Source organism: Vigna unguiculata, chromosome 11 (assembly GCF_037176805.1).
Source record: "Vigna unguiculata cultivar grain cowpea cultivar isolate G323 ecotype 2 chromosome 11, ASM3717680v1, whole genome shotgun sequence".
Lineage (NCBI taxonomy): Eukaryota > Viridiplantae > Streptophyta > Magnoliopsida > Fabales > Fabaceae > Vigna > Vigna unguiculata.
Window position 1 is genome coordinate 6,679,246 of NC_140802.1, and position 21,694 is coordinate 6,700,939.

Genomic DNA, 21,694 nt, shown 5'->3' on the forward strand with positions numbered 1-21,694 from the left:
TCTGACATAAACTCTAACCCGGGCTCTGACTCAGGCTCTACTTTTGTATTCTGCCTTCTGTTGGCTACATCACTTTCTGAAATTTCTTCTAATGATACCTGCTCTGGCTTTTTATTTGCAAATTCTGCAGTTCTGTCCTTATAGAACATGTTTTCATTAAAAGTAACATTTCTACTTCTGATAATTTTCTTGTTTTGGTCATCCCAAAACCTATAGCCATACATGTCAAATCCATAGCCAATGAAATAACATTGCTTTACCTTAGGGTCCAATTTATCTCTACTATTAGAGTTCAACAAAATATATGAAGCACAACCAAAAACTTTCAGATATGAAAGGTTTACCTCATTTCCAGACCATACTTCTTCAGGTAACTGATAGTCTAAAGGAACTGATGGTCCTCTGTTTATGAGATAGGCTGCTGTGCTTATTGCATCTGCCCAAAATACCTTGGGTAATCCTGACTGGATTCTCATACATCTTGCTCTCTCATTCAAGGTTCTGTTCATTCTTTCTGCCATACCGTTTTATTCTGGTGTTCCTGGAACCGTCTTGATCATTCTGATCCCATTCTCTGAACAAAACTCCTTGAATTGATTACGATCATATTCTCCACCATTATCAAACTTCAAACATTTAATCTTTAAACCTGTTTGAGTCTCAACCTCTTATTTCCACCTTTTAAACACAGAAAACACATCAGATTTATTTTTAAGAAAATAAACCCATACCTTTCTTGTAGAGTCATCGATGAAGGTTACGTAATACTGTGAACCTCCAAGAGATTTCACTGGAGCTGGCCCCCAAACATCTGTATGCACTAGTGCTAGTATTTCAACTTTAGACGACTTACTTGTTTTGGAGAAGCTAACATTTTTCTGCTTTCCAAAGATACAATGTTCGCAAGGTCCAACGTCAACATGCTTCAAGTTAGGTATTTTACCTTTTGAGACCATGAGCTTCATTCCTTTCTCACTCATATGCCCAAGCCTCTGATGCCACAAATAGGAACTGTTGCCAACTTCTGCAATTGATATCATATCCTCATCTGCAATCATGTAAAGAGATCCTCGCTTCTTTCCACGAGCAACAACAAGATTACCTTTCATTACTTTCCAGTGTCCATCTCCAAAGGTGGTGTAATGACCTTCATCATCCAACTGCCCTATAGATATTAAGTTTCTCTTTAAGGCAGGAATATGTCTGACTTTGTTCAAAGTTCACACACTTCCATTAGAGGTTCTGATATTGATATCACCTCTTCCTATAATATCAAGAGATTTTCCATCTGCAAGGTAGACCTTCCCAAACTTTCTTGGAACATAGTTAGATAATAATTCTAAGGAAGGTGTAGTATGAAATGACGCACCTGAGTCCATAATCCAGGAGTCAATAGAACTATCTAGACTACATAATAGTGCATCTTCAATTTCATCAATTGTTGCATTTGCTGATTGATCACTATCTTACCTCTTGTTGTTGTTGTTCTTCCTTGGAGCCTTACATTGATTTGTAAAATGACCCATTTTCTAACAATTCCAACAAGTGATATCATTCCAAAATTTTGGTTTTGATTTCTCTCTAGACTTTGATCTGCCTCGGCCTTGATTACGACCTTTCTGGCTACTTCTTCCTCTAGTTTCATTACTCAATGTTGAACCAGAATTAGAACTGGAAGATTCCCCTGAACTTTTTCTGCGAACATCTTCGCTTAAGATCAAGTCACGGATGTTATCAAGCTTCAACTTACCATTACTTGCAGAATTACTAACTGTAGTAACAGTTGCACTCAAACTTTCCGAAAGAGATGATAATAAAATTAATGCTTTCACCTCATCATCAAATGTTATCTGCATTGATGCAACTGCGCAATAATTGTATTGAATTCACTAATATGATTAGTAATCAAGTTACCTTCACCCATTTTTAGGTTGACTAGCCTGCGAATCAAATACACTTTATTGGCTGCAGATGGCTTCTCAGACATATTTGACAATTACTTCATCAAATCTACGGTTGTGTTCTCGTTCATGATGTTGAACGCAACATTCTTGGCTAATGTCAATCGGATCACACCGAGTGTCTGCCGATCTAATAAATCCCATTCTACCTGCATCATGTCGGTTGGCTTCTGCCCTGTTGAGGGTAGATACAACTTCTTTTGATACAGGTAGTCCTCTATCTGCATCTTCCAGAACCCGAAGTCACTGCCATCAAACTTCTCAATCCTCACCTTCCCTTCTTCCAATGCCATTGCTCTTGCTGCTTTGACGAAAGCTCCTACTGCTTTTGACCAAAGCTCCTGTTGCGGCTTTTGACCAAAGCTCCCACTACTTCTCTAAACTAAGATTCCCAAAAAGAAAAATAGAAACCAAATCTGCAACCACAAAGCATACTAAGATAAATTGATCTGATATAAATTGTTAGGAACAAGGTAATAAAGGAAAGAATAAAGGAAAGAAAAATAGACACAGAGAATTTAACGTGGTTCGACGTATAATGTGTATGCCTACGTCCACGACTACACTAGGAAGTATTTGTATTTCTGGTGTATCTTAAAGCTTTACATAGAGTCTCTTATATAGTAAAATAGAGAACCACATCTCACTATTCTAAGCCATGTGGGACTAAATCAAGCACCATAATACTAACAGTACTAGATCTTGTATTAAAATGTTTGGATATATATATTTTTAATCTTCTGATTAGGGATGACAATGCGGGTCAGCTCAACCTGTTTAGGCTCAGTCCACACTTGGCCCGCAAAATGCAGGTAAGGGTGGACTACCCCGCATTTTCAACGTGGGTTGAAAAGTCTGGTCTGCCTCGCATAAGTGCGGGCCCACGGGCCCGCTGCTAGCCCACATTTTTTTTAAAAATTCTTATGATAAAACTTTCAATGTTCAACAAATTGAGAAACTTTAACAAGTTCACAAAATTAACCAACGACTTTGGAAAGTTGGATGATAAATTGATAATTCAACATTTTATCATATTCATATTCATACTTTGACATACACGATGTATTCTTCAAATTTTAGCACATTCAAAAATACACAGTACTTGTCTTTTCCAGTCATACAAGAATTTGGAACGTTCATTCATAAGTCGAGAATGAATGTAACCGATATATACAAGTGCAATTTTTGTTTTCTTTTTTTTATGCGGGTTAGCCCACACGAGTCCGGGCTTTTGTGGACCAGCAGGCTCAATATCCTGACCTGCCTCGTGTTTTTTTGGCGGACCTACAGGCTGGCTCGCCGGGCCAAGCCTATATTGTTACCCCCTACTTCTCATCCTCCGTATCTTGGGATGATTTGTAATTGAAACAACAAACTCAGTAGATAACTAATATTGTTGATAATCTTCTTAAATCTCTTAGATTTCCATTTATTTACAAAATATAAACAACATATTTTTTTTTTCAAATTTATTAAATAAGGCTTGAAATATTCAAAAACATAATAATAAAATAACAATAAAAAATAAAAATAAAAACATAATATCTGTTTGGCTTTAATTTCAAAGCTCAATAGTGTTGCATAAACATCAACACTCTCAAGAAATCAAAATATTGTCTAAATTTTTCATGTATTGATTTATAGTGATGAGAACCCTTGGTTTTATGCACCACAAATATGTTGACACAAAAGGTTAGCAATATCTAGATATTTTTAAACACTCTATAATATTCAGATTTGTTGTGTTTTGCAGTGAAGCACTACATGGTTCTTTTATAGGCCTATATATGGACATGACCCTTCAACTACATTCATTAAATATAATCATACCTAACCCACAATTAATGAACTCTATTGCATGCTTAATCAATGCTAGACCCACTCTTAACCTTTTGCAATCTCCTAGACAATTAATATAGCAACTTCCAACTACACGCATTTAAGTTTACCCAACAAAAAAAAATACAACAATGTTATTTCTTGAAAAATCATTTATGAAAGAAATGAAATACTTTTTTCCACTAAAAGATTCAGGGGTAATTGGTCTACAAATGTCTGTGTGAATTAATCTGAGTTGTTCCTTTGCCCGGTACTCGGCAGTCCTCGGAAGCTTCTCGAGCATGCACTTTTCACAAAATTTCTTTTCAAACTCCACAGTAAGGAGTTCTCACACCATCTCCTTTTTCACCAACTCGGCCAGTCCACTAAAATGTCCAACCTTTCCACAATTGTAACATTTAACTCATGAGTAGTAGTCTTTGGTTAAATGACTGTACTTCCCACATTTTAAGCACTCAACTCCTAAGTTGCTCGACTAACCTCCTCGGCCTCTACCACCACGACCTCCACCTTGGCGTTTTGTTGGCCGACCTGTTCTTGACCTCTTTTGTATCCTCCTCTACCTTTACCGCCTCGGCCACAAGTGTTTAGAGTATAAGTAACCTTCCTCTCCCTAATGGTTGCCTTTGCTTGGAGTGCTAGATCAAGGGACTCCTCCTTCTTCTTCGTTCTCCTGCTCATGTGCTTCAAGCGACCCAGCAAGCTCTTCCACCGAGAGCACTATCAAGTCCTTGGATTCCTCTATTGCGCAAACTATATTCTCGAAGTCATCGGTTAACGACCTTAAAATTTTCTCCACCACTCGGCAAGCGGGTAGCGTCTCTCCATTTCTACCGAGCTGATTCACTACGGTCTCAACTTAGGAAACGTACTTGGCAACCCCTTTAACTTCCTTCATCCTCATCCTTTCAAGCTCGCCTCTAAGAGTTTGAAGTCGGACTTGCATCACACGGTTATCCCCTTTGTATGCCTTCTCCAAGATATCCCACGCTTCTTTTGAAGACATCGCATTTGATATCTTCTCAAAGACGAACTCATCAACAGCTCGGTACAACACGTACAAAGTTGTTTTGTCCTTTACCCGTGTTACTTTTAACGTAGCAAGCTAGGCTATCGTCATTTAACCAACGTCCTCTCGTTCTTGGTGTCCATTTTCGACCACCTCCCATACTTCTTAGGAATCAAGGAGAACCTTCATCTGCATGCTCCAGTTATCATAACTGATGCCTTTTGATAACTTCAGCAAGGGCATGTTGTTAGCTAAGCTGGCCATGTCGATCAAACTTGCTAACTCACTCAAACACTCAAGCTCTGATGCCAATTTGTTGACAAACAAGTCTCTCTGGATAAACACTCTCTAATATTCAGATTTGTTGTGTTTTGCAATGAAACACTACATGGTCCTTTTATAGGCCTCTGGAGATGACCCTTCAACTACATTCATTAAATATAATCATTATCTAACTCACAAATAATGAACTCTATTGCATGCTTAATCAATGCTAGACCCACTCTCAACCTTTTGCAATCTTCTAGACAATTAATATAGCAACTTCCAACTACACGCATTTAAGTTTACCCAACAAAATAAGGATATTGCACCTTGGAGCAGTGGTAGAAACGTGGAATAGTTTTACATCACATTTCCGTAAAGTATCGAATTTAAAAAACGGACTTCTAATTTGTTCCACCGTTCGCAACATAACATTAATAAATATAGATACGGTGTTTATTTTTTGTATTGCATAAGTTTCTTGTGCGTCATCTTGACTCATACATTGGAGATTATAAATGTTGTATTATGCTATCTATATCGATGTCCAAGTGACACTTTGGTACCCACCATCAAAAGTGTTAAAAACAAAACCGCTCATCATCGGCAATTAGAAACAACCCATTCGAGGAATGGTCTGCACGCACAATTTAATTTGATGTTATTATAAGAGATACACATCTAAATGGTTATTGTTAATTAGGAAACTGTTCTAATTATGGAAAGACTTATTATTTACGTATTTTTTTCAAACTTACTTGCATAGCTGGAAGTCAACAGAATTAAAAATAGAAATAATTATGTTATTGGTTTTTAGAAAGTTAGCAATTGTGGTTCTTGTGTATACTTGGAAGCCAAAACTATATGTACACAACTATTTGTACAGAGGTCTTTGAATAAAAACTTTTATGGATAAATTTCCTCTACAACATTAAATTTTTGAGAAAATTGTGACTCAAGTCAAGGTTGGAGCTAGCCAACTTTTTACTGTTGATATTTGCTATCAAGTAGCTTGTGGCATTTACAAATGGTGACCACAAAAGAACTTATTGGATTTGGTGCAACAGGTTGGACCCGACTTAACTTGGCATGACATGGACTTAATGTAAGCTTAACTTGACTCGATCCAACATGGACTCAACATGGGCTTGATTCCACTTAGCCTAATTGAAGCTAGTTCGATTGCGTTTAACATCAGTCTAACTTGACTTGACTTGATTGGACTTGAGTGGGTTGTGCTCAACTCGACATGGTACGTTTAACTTGAGGTGTGCACAACTTCACTCGATCCTACATGGATCAAGCTCAACTTGACCTTCTATAACCTCAACTCAACTTTGGCAAACATGGGTCTAGCCTTGTACACCAGTCATCTCCCTTGTACACCATCCTGGCTCGTCTCAATTGCAGGCCCCATCCGACTTGTCTTAATCGTTGGCACAATTTGGCTCGTCTCAACCATCGGCTCAGGTCGACTGTGTGCTCGGGCTGTCCAATCTCAATCGTCGATCAGAGTCAGCCCGTCTCGGTCGTTAGCTCGAGTTGGTTCGTCTAGGTCCTTGGCTCGTGCTAGCCTTTCTAGGTCGTCGGCTCGGACAGGACCGTCTCAACCTTTCGATAGGGCAGAGCTGACCTATATGGACTGTTGGTTCGAATTGACATGTCTCTACCTTCAACTTGAGTTGCTCGATCAGTCTTAATCTTCAGTTTGAACCGGTTCGAGATGACTCAACTTTATCTTTAACTTAGGCTGGAAATATTATGTTTAGGTCGGTCAAACCCACCTTAACCCTAGCCTCAATCCACTTGAGGGAGGGCTTTGGAGACTGAGTTTTTTTTACCCCTCGTTTGGACTCCCTAAAAGGGGGTTTATTGAGCCATTAGCCAAATTGAAACCTCTACTCGTGGCTAATGAAGGAAATACTGATATTAAATACTATACAGCTGGTGTGGGCAGCACACAGTTAGGAACAATAGGAACTCGTTCACTAACAATGTTGGTTTTCTCAATACTTCTCGGCAACCAATTACATTTCGTGTAAGCACAAGTGAATGTATAATAAAGCCAATGAATATAGATTATTCTTTGCTTCCTTAAACCCATGTTATAGTAAGACCTATTAATTTTTTTTTTCCTTTTATCATGTGGAATTCCATGGCAAACACTTCTGTTTGTGAATAAAATTTTCAGTATTACTTCTGTTTTATTTGTGATCAATTTTGTAAACACTTACCTAAACATGTGTTGGATTAGTTGTTCTAAGGTTGATATAGAGCTAGTATGATAATTTTTTGATTTGCTATAGTGATATGGTTGGTGATGTAGGGCAAAATTCAGGGAAAACGGCTGCTATAGGAGGACTAGTTGGGGTGGCTTTTGTGGTTATATATTTGTTATCTGTGAGAAGTTTGAAGAAGAAACATGATGGTATATTAGTTATACGAGGCAATAAGTCTTTTTGAATTTAAAGTTATTTATAATGATAGTATACTGATGTTTTAAAATTGGAATGGAACTGTCCAATAAATATGAACTCAATTTTCCTATTGTGCAAAAAAAGTGTTAAACTTGTCCTTGCTAAAATGATATCCCATATCTTTGAAATTTCAATAATGTAAAGACAACAGAGTTGATGACTCAAAAGGAAAATGAGATGAGACAAATGGTCCCAGGACACTTGTTGGCCATTCATAATGTGCAGCTCTTTGTATTAAATTAAGAAAAAAAAATCTTTTATGAATTAAAAATAGTCTTATGTATTTTTAAAAATATATTAATTTAAAAAAAATTATTAATTTTTGTACATGTTAATGTTTAAATATTTTTGCAAAATAATTTTAACTTGTATAAAGAAACTAACTTTCTCTTTTCTTAATTTTGGAAGTGTTTATAAAAGATTTACTTTTAAACATACCATTAATGTAACAGTGACAAATCAATTTACTTTTTCTATATTAAAGATAACCGACTCTATACTTTTCTTTCCTTTTCTTCCACTAAAGGTTTTTTTTTTCTCCACTGACACAAAAGGTTAGCAATATCTAGATATTTTTAAAGTCATATAGACTTTATTTTAATCCCTCTAAAATTTTATTTTTTTGACGTGTTTTCATTGCTTTAAGGCTGAAAATAAAAGAAAAAATAATTAAGATAATGAAATATTTTAAATTAAAGGAATTATATTTTTTAAAGTATGCAATTCAACTAAATAATATTCTTTTTAAATAATAAAAAATTCCATCTATTTTCTTTCATAATTTATTTTCTAATTTTAATATATGTGTAGTTACATTTTATTAATTTACTAAAATAATCATTACTTTTTTTTAAAAAAATATTATTTAAATAATAATAAGAATAGTAGCAATTCAAAAATAGATAAATAACTTAATATTTTTTTACCCAATATGATTCGTACAATTTTAGAAAAAAAAATTCAATGTGATTCACACGCTAAGTAATTATTTTTTATTAAAAAATAAAAATTATCTACGTATAAATATGTATTTTATCTATATATAACAACATATTAGATTTTCTCTCTGTAAAATCCGTACGTAAATGAAGACATGCCTTTTATCCAGAATTTAATACAGATTTTAAATAAAAAAGTTAGTAAAATATTATAATTTTAAAAAGTTTTTTTGGTTTCTCAACTTCATTCGCTCCAGTTGGGATTGAAAAACTCATCTTCCTTGATCATTTTTGGTGGTCATCTTCACTACTCACATTGGCATCTTGATCTCTCTCGCTCACGTTGGCATCGTACTCTCTCCTGTTCTCTCAAATTTGCACCTTAGAGTGAGAAATTGAAGCTTGGAGTGAGTTTTCTTTAACGTTGTATTGTATTTGTTGTTATATTGACCCTCATTTGTTTTTTTTAGGTTGAAAATCTCTATTCTTGAAATCCTAGGTTGGATTGTTCCAAATCTAAGAGAGCAGCTAGAGCTCCAATTGTCCTTCACACTTGGTAAGAGAACTTCTAATGTGTTTACTTGTTATCGATATGTGTCTTTCTCTGTCTCTATCTCTTTCTTTCTATTAATTGGGAACAAATAAATTGAGATGATATTGGAGTTCTTTCGGGAGGAACTGGAACTACTAGAAGTTTTGTTGGTCGTGAAGTTGAGGGAGGGATCTTGTTATGGTTGATGGTGTTGATTATTGTAAAAATAGTGTATTGCAAAATATGAATGTAGCAAGACCCAGTTTTGTTTGTTGCAAGTCTCGTTCTCCTTTCAACATAATATATCTCTATCTTACTCAAACATTCGCATAATAAGCATAGTAGCCCTAATTCCATATAAGCAACTTCTAAATCTAAATGTTAAATCATTAATTCATTAGCCATGTTAGCATACAATTTGCATTAAGATAAGATGTCTAGAATGACCAAGAGAATAAGTATATTACTAGAACCAAACTCTTGGGTGTTTGATAAGTCTCTTATCTCTAGAGTTTTTATTAGCTAATTGCATTGTTTTAGGTAAGTTTAAGGTGTTAGTTAGGAGTTATTAACTTACAATTAGTTTAGTTAGGTCTTTAGGTTAGTTTTACAAAAGTAGCTTAATTAGGTATTTTTAATGCATTTTTAGTGTAATCCTTAGAGGTTCTGATTAGTATGGTCTAGTTTAGTAGATTTGATAGTCCATAAATAGGTTATTAGTTAGTCTTAGTTAGGAACATAGGCTTAGAAGTAGAATTGGTATAGTTGTTGTCTAGTTTTATGAGCTTTTTGGGAAGAGTTTAGTGTGACTAACATCCATTTTGAGATTTTTGAGTTTAATGCAGATAAAAAGGGTTAAGGATAGAATTCAAATGTTCAGAGAAAGCCATGGGAGAATCTGAATCAACCAAAATTGAGTGTAAAATGGCATATATGACTTTTTGATGGAAGAGTTTACCAGAGTTGACTATTTTATTTTCAATTCCAAATGACATCGCACTTGTGGGCAAAGTTTTAGAACATTTAATCATGTTTGTGTTGACCTTGAAAGGGATTAAAGTGGTCAAAAGATGCATGGAACTCCTAAATCTAATTTTCACATGTTTAGCTCATTTAGGTGGTTTTAGTTGTAGCCTAGCTTCAATTTGTGCATTCTAATTTGTTCCTTTCGTCTTAAATGCAGAAAAGAGTGTATGTTGAAGTTGATCCTAGCCTTGAGAAGGTTGCTGAGTTGGGTGGACCATGCTCAATAGGGCAAGTGATCTCCAAATATTTTTAGATATTCAAAATCACTATAAAGATAAATCATACTTATGATTATTTTAAAGATATTTAAGAGATTTCAACAATAGAAAAGTCATATCTAAGCCCAATCAAGTTATATATAAAGAGACCAAGGGGTAAAGAAAAAACAAGTTTGGAACATCGGAGTTTAGGAACCCTTCAAGGGGAGTCCTAATTTCCTTTTCTCTCCACTCTTCTTCTATTTATGTTATTTTGATTCCATTAAGGGCTAAGCTTCAATGGTTGGTCCCACTATAATTTCATAATGGATTTTGAGGTTAGATTAAAATTGTTCTTACGATTTTTGTTTTGGTTTTCATTCATCTATGTCTTTTATCTTTGACTCACATCGTAGCTAATTTGTGAGATGTTTTAATCTATATGCATGTTGATCATGAGTCCAAGGCTTTTTAATTTTAATTGAGAATGCACTTTAATTAAATTTAGAAACTTTCATGTGATTGAATGTGTTTTTGCCAATAATTAAGAATGTACTTTGATCAAAGGTGAAAACTTTAACAAGAATTAATCAAGAATGTATTTTGGTTAATTAGTTTTTTGCTTGATGTTAGAGGTAAAAAATAGACATGATTAGGAATAGTTATATTTAATTGATAATGTACTTTCTTAAAATTTACTATGATTAATCTACAAAGTTCTTGCTTTTAATTTATAATGTACTTTGGTTAAAAGTGAGAACACCAAAAAATTAATTAAGAATTTACATTGATTAATTTGAAAATCTAAGACAATACTTAATTGAATGATAATCCTTAGATAACCAGTGAAGAATCTATCTTGAAAGTAGTAGAATCAATCTATTTTCTTTATAAATGTTTTTATATCTTTTTATATTTCACCAATTTTATTTGTCTTATTACTCTTATTATAAGAACTAATTTGTCAATAATCAATTCCGTGTTCGTTGGGAGACGACTAAGGGTTGACTTTACCCTTTCTATTTTGTTAACTACTATCTTAACAATACTAAAGTTGCTATAGTTTGGAAGTATTAATTTGATCGCGTACAAATTCCCTTGGACTTCAGTAGTCTCTTCTTCAATGTACTTCATTTTCTTGGTGAGCAACTCCTTCATAAACTTAGCATATGAAGGCATTTGCTAAAATGCCTCAAAGAAGGGAATGCTAATCTCAAATTTGTTGAAAATATCCATAAACTATATAAATTACTTCTCCTTCTCTTTTTTAGAATGGGTCTCGGGATAAAGATGAGGCTTCACAACTTCGTTTCCTTTTCTTATCTCTTCCTTATCTCTGTTTTTATCTTCCCTCTCAATATTTTCATCATGTGCACTTTGCTCTCCATTATCCGGATCCTTCTCATTTTCTGTCATCTTTTGTCTCCCTACTAACATCGTAACACTCCTTGTAGCGATAACTTTACACTACTTTTTAAGGTTAGTTTCAGTGTTAGCCCGAAACTATTTCTTTGTAGTTTGAAATAGTTCATCATTCTCTTGAAAATTAGAATCTTTTCTCTCATCAAGCATATTAGCCTATTTAAAAGCTAAATTCAATTCCTCTTCAAAACAAGTTTCCTAACATCAAAAGTTAGTAACTACATTATAGAACTACTATGAGCTGAATCTAGATATTGTAAACACAACAAACTATTGATAATGGGAGTAATATCCTTTAAAGAAGTCAAATCAGCCAAAGAATTAGACTCCACTAGTACACCATAAGTTAAAACATCTACATTCTTAACAAAATAAGATTTGTTCACAACACAAATATTATCATTATTAACTACCAATGGTCCAGACTATGACTAAGGATATCAAAAAAATTGTATTTATGAGTATTCGCAAATAAAACCTGCAACTAATAAAAAATGAATAATATAAAAGAATACCTGCGGATAATAGATACGAGTATTTTTTTTTATAGTCACATGTCAATGGTGCGGGTAGGGATGTCAAAAAAATTTGTACCAGCGCGTATCCGCAGATAAAACTCGCAAATGGTAGAAAATGAATATTGTAAATGGACACCCGCGGGTAACGGATACGGGTATTTTTAATATCCCATGTTAACGGAGCGAGTACAAGTATCATAGTATCCGTACCCGTGGATGCCCATACTCGCTATACTTTAATTTAAATTAAAAAAAAAACATAATTAAAATATTAACATATTGATTTTGAATGAGTTATTTTTTTATCATTTAGTTTTTAAAAAATTATTTCTTTGTAAACTGTCATTAAACACTAATTAAATAGGTTATTTGAACTTTGTTTAAAATTTATATATGTTATGTATTGTATTTTATTTGAATTTACGATTAAAATATGTTGTTAAATATTTATTTTTATTTTTTTGTAAATATCCACGGATACCCGTGGATATTAAAAAATTATGCAGGTACACGCATAACGGATACCCGACGAATATGGGTACGGATACGGGACAGATATTTATTCAACGGGTAGGGTACGAGAGAGCTACTACCCTTACCCTACCCGCCCCGTTAACATCCATAGGTGCAGGTACGGGTATCATAGTATCATGTCGTGGATACTTTACTCACTAAACTCTAAGATACCAAAATACCCTCATATATATCTCTCTCTCTCTCTCTCTCTATATATATATATATATATATATATATATATATATATATATATATATATATATATATATATATATATATATATCACTACAAAAAAAAGTGTAAGTTATGGTGTTTATTTTTGTATATTACGATGTTTTTAAACGTCATTATTTACGAGTGTGGCATTTTTCTAAAACGTCGTAATTCCTACCTCCACAAAACATAATATGGCGTTCTGAAATCAAACGTCGTTTCAAACGTCATTTTATACATTGTATAAAGTGGCGTTTTCAAGAGGTAATTTATGACAGTTAAAAATGACGTTATTTATTTACTAGAAAACAAATCAAATGAAAATATTGACACTTGAAAATGTCATAATTCACATTATATAACGATATTTATAAATGTCACTATTCTAAACTATAAATATTTTTTAATAATATATTTTATTATTTATTATTGTCCACTATATTTATAATTTCATAATTCAATAATATTTTTTTATTATTATTATCAACTTATATTTATGATTTCATAATTCAATAATACTTTATTATTATTATGCATCTATATTTATAATTTCATAATTCAATATATTTTTTTCCTTAGTGTTGATCGATTAAATTATTAAAAAAATTATAAAATTCTAAAAGAATAAATGCTAGTATATAAATAAAATTGGACAATAAAGAAATTTCATTAATTGTGGAACAATTTCAATGTGATGAAGAGTTAAAAGATCTAAAAATAAAATAGACAATATTAAAAGTCATTCTGAAATCATAATACAATTTTACATTTAAACTTAATCCTAATTTGTTTGCTTCCACCACTTGATTATGCGACGGTGCACAACTTTGGATATCTACATATTCAATAAATAATGAATAAAGAATATAAGTAATTGAAATTCAAATAAATTAAGATTAATTTATGTTAATGTACAGTTAAAATTAGGTGTAGGGACACTAAAAGATAAGATTGTTACAATTATAAAAATCAAATAAATAATTAAATATAATAAGAAAGCAAATGGATTACTAAAATCATCTCTACATTTTTAATATGACAATAATGTTGTCGTACTCTTCGTACCTAAAATAACATTAACATCCTATTGTATCTATTTACAATTATATAGATCATGTCCAAACATCTTACGATTTGAACAAAATAGAGATAAATTTAAATAAGAATTTTCATGTGTTTCAATTTCCTCTACCATTTCTAAGAGAGTTGTAAGTGAGTTAGTGCATTTAAGGTTGGAGGTAACGAACTTTGATTTTTGATACTTTTTTGAAAACTATTCAACAAATAAGAGACCAAGTATGAGTAGGGTGACAATGCAGGCCGGTCTGACCCGTTTAAGCTCGGTCCGCCCTTGGTTTGCAAAATGCGGATCGGACTAGCCCGTCCCGCATTTTTAAAGAGGGCTGAACAATCTGGCCCATTCTGCATAAGTGCGACACCACGAGCCATCCCTTCCTTTTTCTTCAAAAAAAATTCTTATAATAAGCTTTCAATGTTTAGCAAATTAGGAAAATTTAACAAGTTCACAAAATTTAAAAAAAAAAAATCTTATGATAAAGCTTTCAATGTTTATCATATTCACATTTGTATTTTGACATACACGACATTCTTCAAATTTTAACACATTTAAAAATACATAATATTTGTTTTTTTCTAGTCATACAAGAATTTGGAATGTTCATGCAGAAGTTCAGAAGAAAAATAACTATATATTATACTCAAGTGTAAGTTTTTTTTTTTTATGCAGGCTAGTCAAGACAGGCTGCAGGCTTGTAGGCTCAATATCCTATCCCGCTCTGCGTTTTTTTCGAGCCTATGGACCAGTCCGTTGGGCCAAACCCACATTGTCACCACAAATTTTGAGAATAAAGGGCTTGAACAAAAAATGGTATCATAACCTAATCAGTTTTGCAAGCAAGGTTACAAATAATATGAATCATACAGGGATAGCAAGTAGGAGAAAACCTCAAGCCATGGAAAATGCATTTGAAAATCTTCAATAAGTCCTTTTCCCTTCCCTATCTATCCTAAAAACTTTCTTCAAACATAGAAAATCTATCGAGTATTCTTATGTCCCAAAAGAGGTTTCAAGATCTTGAAGAATCGTTCATCTTGAAGTATCGTTCATCAATATCTATTCCCATTATGAAGGGAGCTGATAGCATTATTGTTTGTTGCCTTGACCACGTGTACACCATGTGTCTGTTTTAGTTTTCCCTTGTATTCTAGTTACTTCAAATGAAAACAGAAATATAAAGATATATTAAATCGATGAAATATGTTCAATTGGACAGAAAAAGAACAATGTAAAGAGCACATTTTATAATTGAAACATACTAATTTCTTCTTTTTGTGTAACGTAACAGAATAGTGGCTATAATTTTTTTATTTTTGGAAGGTTCAAAATTCCTTTTCCTAACACCAATGAAAGATCAATTCTCTCTTTATTCAAAGTAGTGATAAAAAAGTCTAATATTGATAAGTTCAGTCGCTTACACTATTGGAAAAGCTAAAACAGAAAAGCAATTCACCTTTATGAGACTTCAATTTTATGGGTCTAAAGCCAATCAAATGGGTACAGCGCATTACCAGAAAGCTATATATGGATATAAATAATTGAATCTTTTCTCCAACAAATGGCTCACAAAACTTTTATTTCTTTCAGATTCTTTATATTTCGAGTCGTCAATAGCCGAAATGTTTTAAAAACCAAATAATGGTTTTAACTAGAGATAATAACGGCTTGAGTAGATAAAAAAAATGTTTACTCACTACAGTAAAAAAAAAAATTTAAATGTAATATATTATAGGTCCGTGGGAAACCTGTTTAAAAAAATATCCATAAATTTTAAAAAATTTGTGAGTGTTTGTGAATATTTGTGAATATTTAAAATAGATATTTTATATATTTTTAAAAAGTATAATATATATAATATAATTTAAATTAAATATAAATTAAAATTTAATTTTAATTAAATTTGATTTTAATTAAATTTAACTTAATAAATATAAATTAAATTTTAATTTTTTGCAAGTAATGAGCGGACCTTGGTTATGACTAGGGGAACCATGACTCCCCCAAAGTTTTTTTTAATTTTAATTGTTATATATATTTATATATTTTTTAAATTATTTTTATACATTATTTTTTATTTAAATTAAGTTTATATTATGAAAAATTATAATAAAAATAAAATAAAGATAAAATAAAAATTAACTTTTGATAAAGACTTTGTTAATGTAAGAAATTAATGTTCTATTTCTAGTTATAAGGTAAACTATTAAGAAAGTGTAAGAGGAAAAAAAAGACAAAGAGATAAATTGAGAAAGGGATATTAAAGAACAAAGATATTAAAAAATGCATTTTCACATTATCTCTTAGAGAGAGATTGAATAACACATTCTCACATGATCTCTCCCAAATTAAGTGTTTCCCAAATTAGTATGAATCTCGATTACGATTTTAGGAATTCTTTTATGAAATTGATATAAACCATAATTATATTTTTCTCCAAAGAAATATAATCCTATTTGTAGAAATTTAGAAATTTTTGTGTTTATTTTATGGTTATTTTATGCTATGATAGTGAATGATATTCATTTTTTTCTTTTATTATCATGTGTAATTGTTTTGAATGGAGAGAATGAAGAGTTTTTTTTAATTAGAAAAGAATAATTTATATATACAAATTTGAATTTGTCACCCCTGAACTTTTTGTCCAAGTTCCGCCACTGGATATCATTCATCCATTTATAAACGAATATTAAAATACCTGTTATCCATGGATAATAGTTACCTGCTATCCACAGGTAATAGATGCCCAGGAATACCAACTAGCTGTCGTCATGAATTTTATTTGCTAATACTTACGGATACAAATATTTTTGTCAGATTTCTTAGTCTGACTGGTTTATACAGATGAACCGACTTTTTACCGGTTTTAAATGACTTATAGGTCTTTTTCTAACTCAATGGTTAATCATAAAGACATGTCAAAGTGAGCCAACCCGGCTCACACTGGTTGGCTCACCACGAAACCGGGTTGAAAATGAGTGAACCCAACCCGGCTCACTTTTTTGTGAGCCAGAAATTTTGTAACCCGGCTCAACCCACCAATGATTGGTACGTTAAGTGGATTGGCTCACCAACCCACATAAAAAATTATTTATGTATTTATTTTTAAGTATTCAAATATTTAAATAATTTTCTAAGCAAACCCATGAGATGTCAATCATAGTAAAATCAAGAACCAATGTCTTCATCATGTTCACCACAATATATGATGAATTGTTTCAGAGAAAGTGTCCATATAGTCCAAGAAAACATAGTTAATATTACATATTTTCTATCATGTTATTCAGCAAAATATAAATAAAAAACTACACATTTTTGTTATACTAATTAGAAAATTTTGTTTATAAGACGATTATTTGAGTAATTTACTATAAAGAATATAGTTAAAGATTAAAGTATCAACGTATATAACTTGACAATCAAATTAATTAAAGATTCAAACTATGCAAATATTATTGAACAACATTCTAGCATTTAAAAATATGAAATTGTGAACATATATAATTAGGAGTAGTAAATAATTATTAAAAAAATTAAAAATTGTAAAGAAATGTTGGTGCATTAAGTGGGTCAACCCAAAATCACTTATGAAGGGGATTCATTGGGGAGATACAATACCAACGAAGCTTATGCTAAATCACATAAGGGATTGACACCATCTCAACCCAAAACCTTAAAATACTATGTTGATGGATTTTCTTCCTTATATGGTGTTCCACTTATGGGACATTATAGAAGAAGGATTCACTATTCCAAAAGACACTTCCACTCTTACAACACCTCAAAAGAAGGAGTTGAAGGAAAACAAATAAAAGGACTCAAGGGCTTTTTTGCTTTTCAACAACAAGTAGTTGATGACACAATCTTTCCAAGAATAATAGGTGCACAATCAATCAATCGTCATCAGTTCCAGTAATCCATCCTAAATCTTATTTCAAGCTTCACATCAGCTTTGGAATTCTTCATGTAAGATGCAAGGGCTTTGTTTGCATGTGTCAATAAAAAATAAAAAAGATAAACTTTTTACTTTTTACTACTTTTTTTTTCAGACCATGCTTTTGTTATGTGAAAGCAAAAGGTTTAACAATTTTGATTACAATATAACTAGAGGTGTCAATTTGGACCATAGCCCATGGGCCCCTGGCCCACTCTTCATAAAGCCCTCTTTTAGGGGGCTCCCGAATGAGGGGGCCAAAAACAAGCCCAAGCCCCCAAAGCCCCCTCTCTAGTGGGTTAGGGTTAGGGCTAAGGTGGGTTAGCCCCCCAAATAATACTACATTAAGCCAAAGTCAAAGATCAAGTCGAGCGATCCGGATGGGCCCGATGACTCAAAAAGACTCGACGACTCGGACGAGCCCAATGACCAGGACGGGCCTGATGACAAGGACGGGCCCGATGACCAAGATGGACCCGATGACTAGGACGGGCTTGACAACCCGGACATGCCCGACAACACGGACGGGCACGACGACCCAGACGGGCCCAACAATGTCCGGGTCATTCGACCTATTCGGGTCGTCGTACTATTTCGGTTCGTTGGTCCTGTCCCACAAATAGTAATTAATTTAAAAAATAATATATTTTTCATGTGAAAGATGAAAGCCCATGGGTTGGCCCTGACCCACTGGGCTTTTACAGGGTTTTTGGTCCTGTGGACTTCTTTATTAGGGGCTTTTTTTCAATATGGGCTTTTTTAGCCCTAATCCACATGGGCCAGGGCCAAACCCTGTGAACTAGGCCAAATTGACACCTCTAAATATAGCCCTAAGTGAAGTTGCCAAACATTAATTTATATCGTTTATGAGAGCAATATTTGTCACTTAAATTAGGAATATCAACAAAGTTTTAGTGCAATAAGTAGAAACATAAAGTTCAAGCATAAAATGGTATTTCAAGAGGAACCGAACATATTACAAAATCAGAAATTAGTATATACCTAAATTATTAGAATATGTTTGATTCTCTTGGATTGAACAATAGCAAACTACTAGATTGGAAAATATTTCAACATAAATTATAAAATTTCTTCGGATTACTTTCTTGAAAGTGTTTTGTGGAGAAACTTAAATAGACCTTTAGTTAAAATACAACACAACAATAGATTAGGCTCTTCATTTGTAGCTGTGAAAGAGAAGGAGTTTCCGTCCCCGTTCCGCGTTGTGCATCCTCTGGAATGTACTCAGATCTATTGTTCCTCAGTTTCCCACTTCGCCAACAAACCTTTCTCCGTCTCCTTAGGATCAATTCTTGTTCCATAGGTTCCCATTCAAGGCTAAACACTACTAAACGAGAATTTTTTTGCAAATTTGTTAAAAAAATTTGGAAGAAAAGACTTTTTTTATACTATTTTTCTAAGGATCTAAATTGACAGGTAATTCCTTCGTGAGTAATTATTTCTTACAAAAGTATAAAATTTGTAAGTATTTCCTACAAAATTTGTTGTGAAAAGTGTTTTATATAAAATGTTTTGTAAGAAAATTGACAGCAATTTCTTGTAAATTTTCTTTCATAGCAGAATTTATAAATATTTTCTAAAAAAAAAAATATTCAATACATAATTGACATGAAATGTGAATTTTTTTAATAATGAAAGGTACCGGGAATGGAAAGTGTTCTGGTGAAGAATGAAACCAGAAACCAATGATGGCCTGTTTTGTGATTAATACCTAACTTCTTGGTGGGGAGCAAAGTGGTAGTGGGATGATCAAAAGTCTGCCACAAGAGAGTGTTAGTCCCATTGGGGTGAAGTTGTTGAAGCACAAAGTTTCCTGTGTCCAACAAGGTGGCCTTAGTGTTGTTGATAGGTTTTGGTGGAGAATACAGGATTATTGGCTTCACACGTTGAGGTCCTATTTTCAGCACACCATAGTGGTCAAGTGATAGAACTGCAGAATCCTCGTCAATAGGTTGGTTTCCATCACTCATCCAAACTCCCCTTCTATTATTTTCATTGAATTCAACCAAGTATCGGTTCTTGTTACATAAATTTAAACGTGGGTTGTTGGAAGTTGCTATATTAATTATCTAGGAGATTACAAAATGTTAAGAATGTGTCTAGCATTGATTAAGCATGCAATAAAGTTCATTAGTTGTAAGTTAGGTAGTGATTATATTTAATGAATGTAGTTGAAAGATCATGTCTAGAGACCTATAAAAGGACCATGTAGTGTTTCATTGCAAAACACAACAAATTTGAATATAAAGAGTATTTATCTAGAGAGACTTGTTTGTCAACCGTTGTCACCATTATTTACCGAAGTAAAAGCTAGACAATATGTGCCCTTTTTTGAACACAGTGATCCTGTGTAATTCTGCTTCAGCATGAATACAAGTACTCCACCACATCCACAAGTACATGAAAGCAAGCACCTTCTGTAGCTTATGCCTGATAGGATGCTAAATATGGAAGGACTAAGCTGCCTGATGGTTTGCACAAGTGATGAGCTGAGAGTTATTCTTTCTGATATACTACAGAAAAAGAGATGCATAGCAACATAAAACTAAGTTCTGAAATTAAAATCATAGACGCATTGAATCTGTCAGAAGAATATAGTCACAAAACGTGAAGGAGTGCCATTCCAAATCTTATTACAAGCTTTACACCTTAACACTCCAACTTTATTGGCTTTGGAATTCTGCAGCAAAAAATGAATGGCCTGTCAGCACAAGTTAAGAGAGAAGAAAAAATCAGTATATTTAATTGCAATTATTAAAGTAATGAAAACTGATAAAGATATTATGGGCTTCTGATCTTACAAAAAGAAAAAAATAAGTAGCTTAAGGATTTCATGGTGTTTGAATACTGAAATGATATTTATAATATTATTTACTGTGTATTGTAATTCCCTAAAAGTTTATATGACGCTTAAAAAATAATTTCTCTCTATATATATATAATTTCAATGGTATCGTAAAATAATGTAGCTTTCACATCCTATCAGATCACATTCGTGCCTAATCCGTTGTCAATTTCATGATATTTTGAGAAATGCAAAAGTTGGACAAGAAGAATTTATAAATCTAGTGCATTAATATTTTGGATTGGTATGCTGTGAAGTTTATTTATACGATTCATTAGTGACCCATAAGCAATTTGTTTTTCCTATTGTTGAACCATTTTTACTTGTATTAAAGGGATGAAAACTGTGGTGGTGATTTTTCTATTGGTATTTTGCAAAATTAAAGATGTTTTAAGAAATGGTTGAAGTGTTGATTATCTTTTGTTCCGTAATGTTATACAAAAATGTAAATATGTTATTTAAATTACCTAAGGCTTAATTGTATTTTAAAGTATAAAATGTTGGGAATGTAACTGTGAGTTTAAGTCCCACATTGAATAAAAATAAAAAAGTTTAACACAATATAAGAATAAAGACCCATAAATTCATTGTTTCAAAATTTTGGTTGAAAGTGGTGTCAATTGTTATGTATGAGTTGGACTCATGTTGCATTATTGTTGTATTTCCTCGTAATCCTTTCTCAAATATGTCAATTTTGTAAAAATGGGAAGGTATAATAGGTGATGTAATTTGATTATCAATTAATGAAAATTGTAGTTGATACATGATAAATCCATTCACATACTTTGTGGGTGAGTTTGAGCTGTTCAGACTAAAATCAGAATGAATATGAAAGATTTTGTTTTAGCAAGTGTGTATTGAGATGGAATGGATTAGTTATATGTTAAGGAAAAAATGGAACTTACCA

At 32.7% G+C, this 21,694-nt stretch overlaps 1 long non-coding RNA gene and 1 pseudogene across 1 annotated transcript; one reads left to right on the top strand and one right to left on the bottom strand.

Moving 5' to 3' along the window:
- Positions 1-1,466: 1,466 nt before the first annotated feature.
- Positions 1,467-2,275, bottom strand: LOC146880924 (uncharacterized; annotated as a pseudogene).
- A 6,425-nt stretch (positions 2,276-8,700) lies between these two features.
- Positions 8,701-10,702, top strand: LOC114170674 (uncharacterized). The gene is made up of 3 exons (XR_003601119.2): positions 8,701-8,875; positions 8,959-9,044; positions 10,204-10,702. It is a non-coding gene; the product is annotated as an uncharacterized LOC114170674 (long non-coding RNA).
- The last annotated feature ends 10,992 nt before the right edge of the window (positions 10,703-21,694 follow it).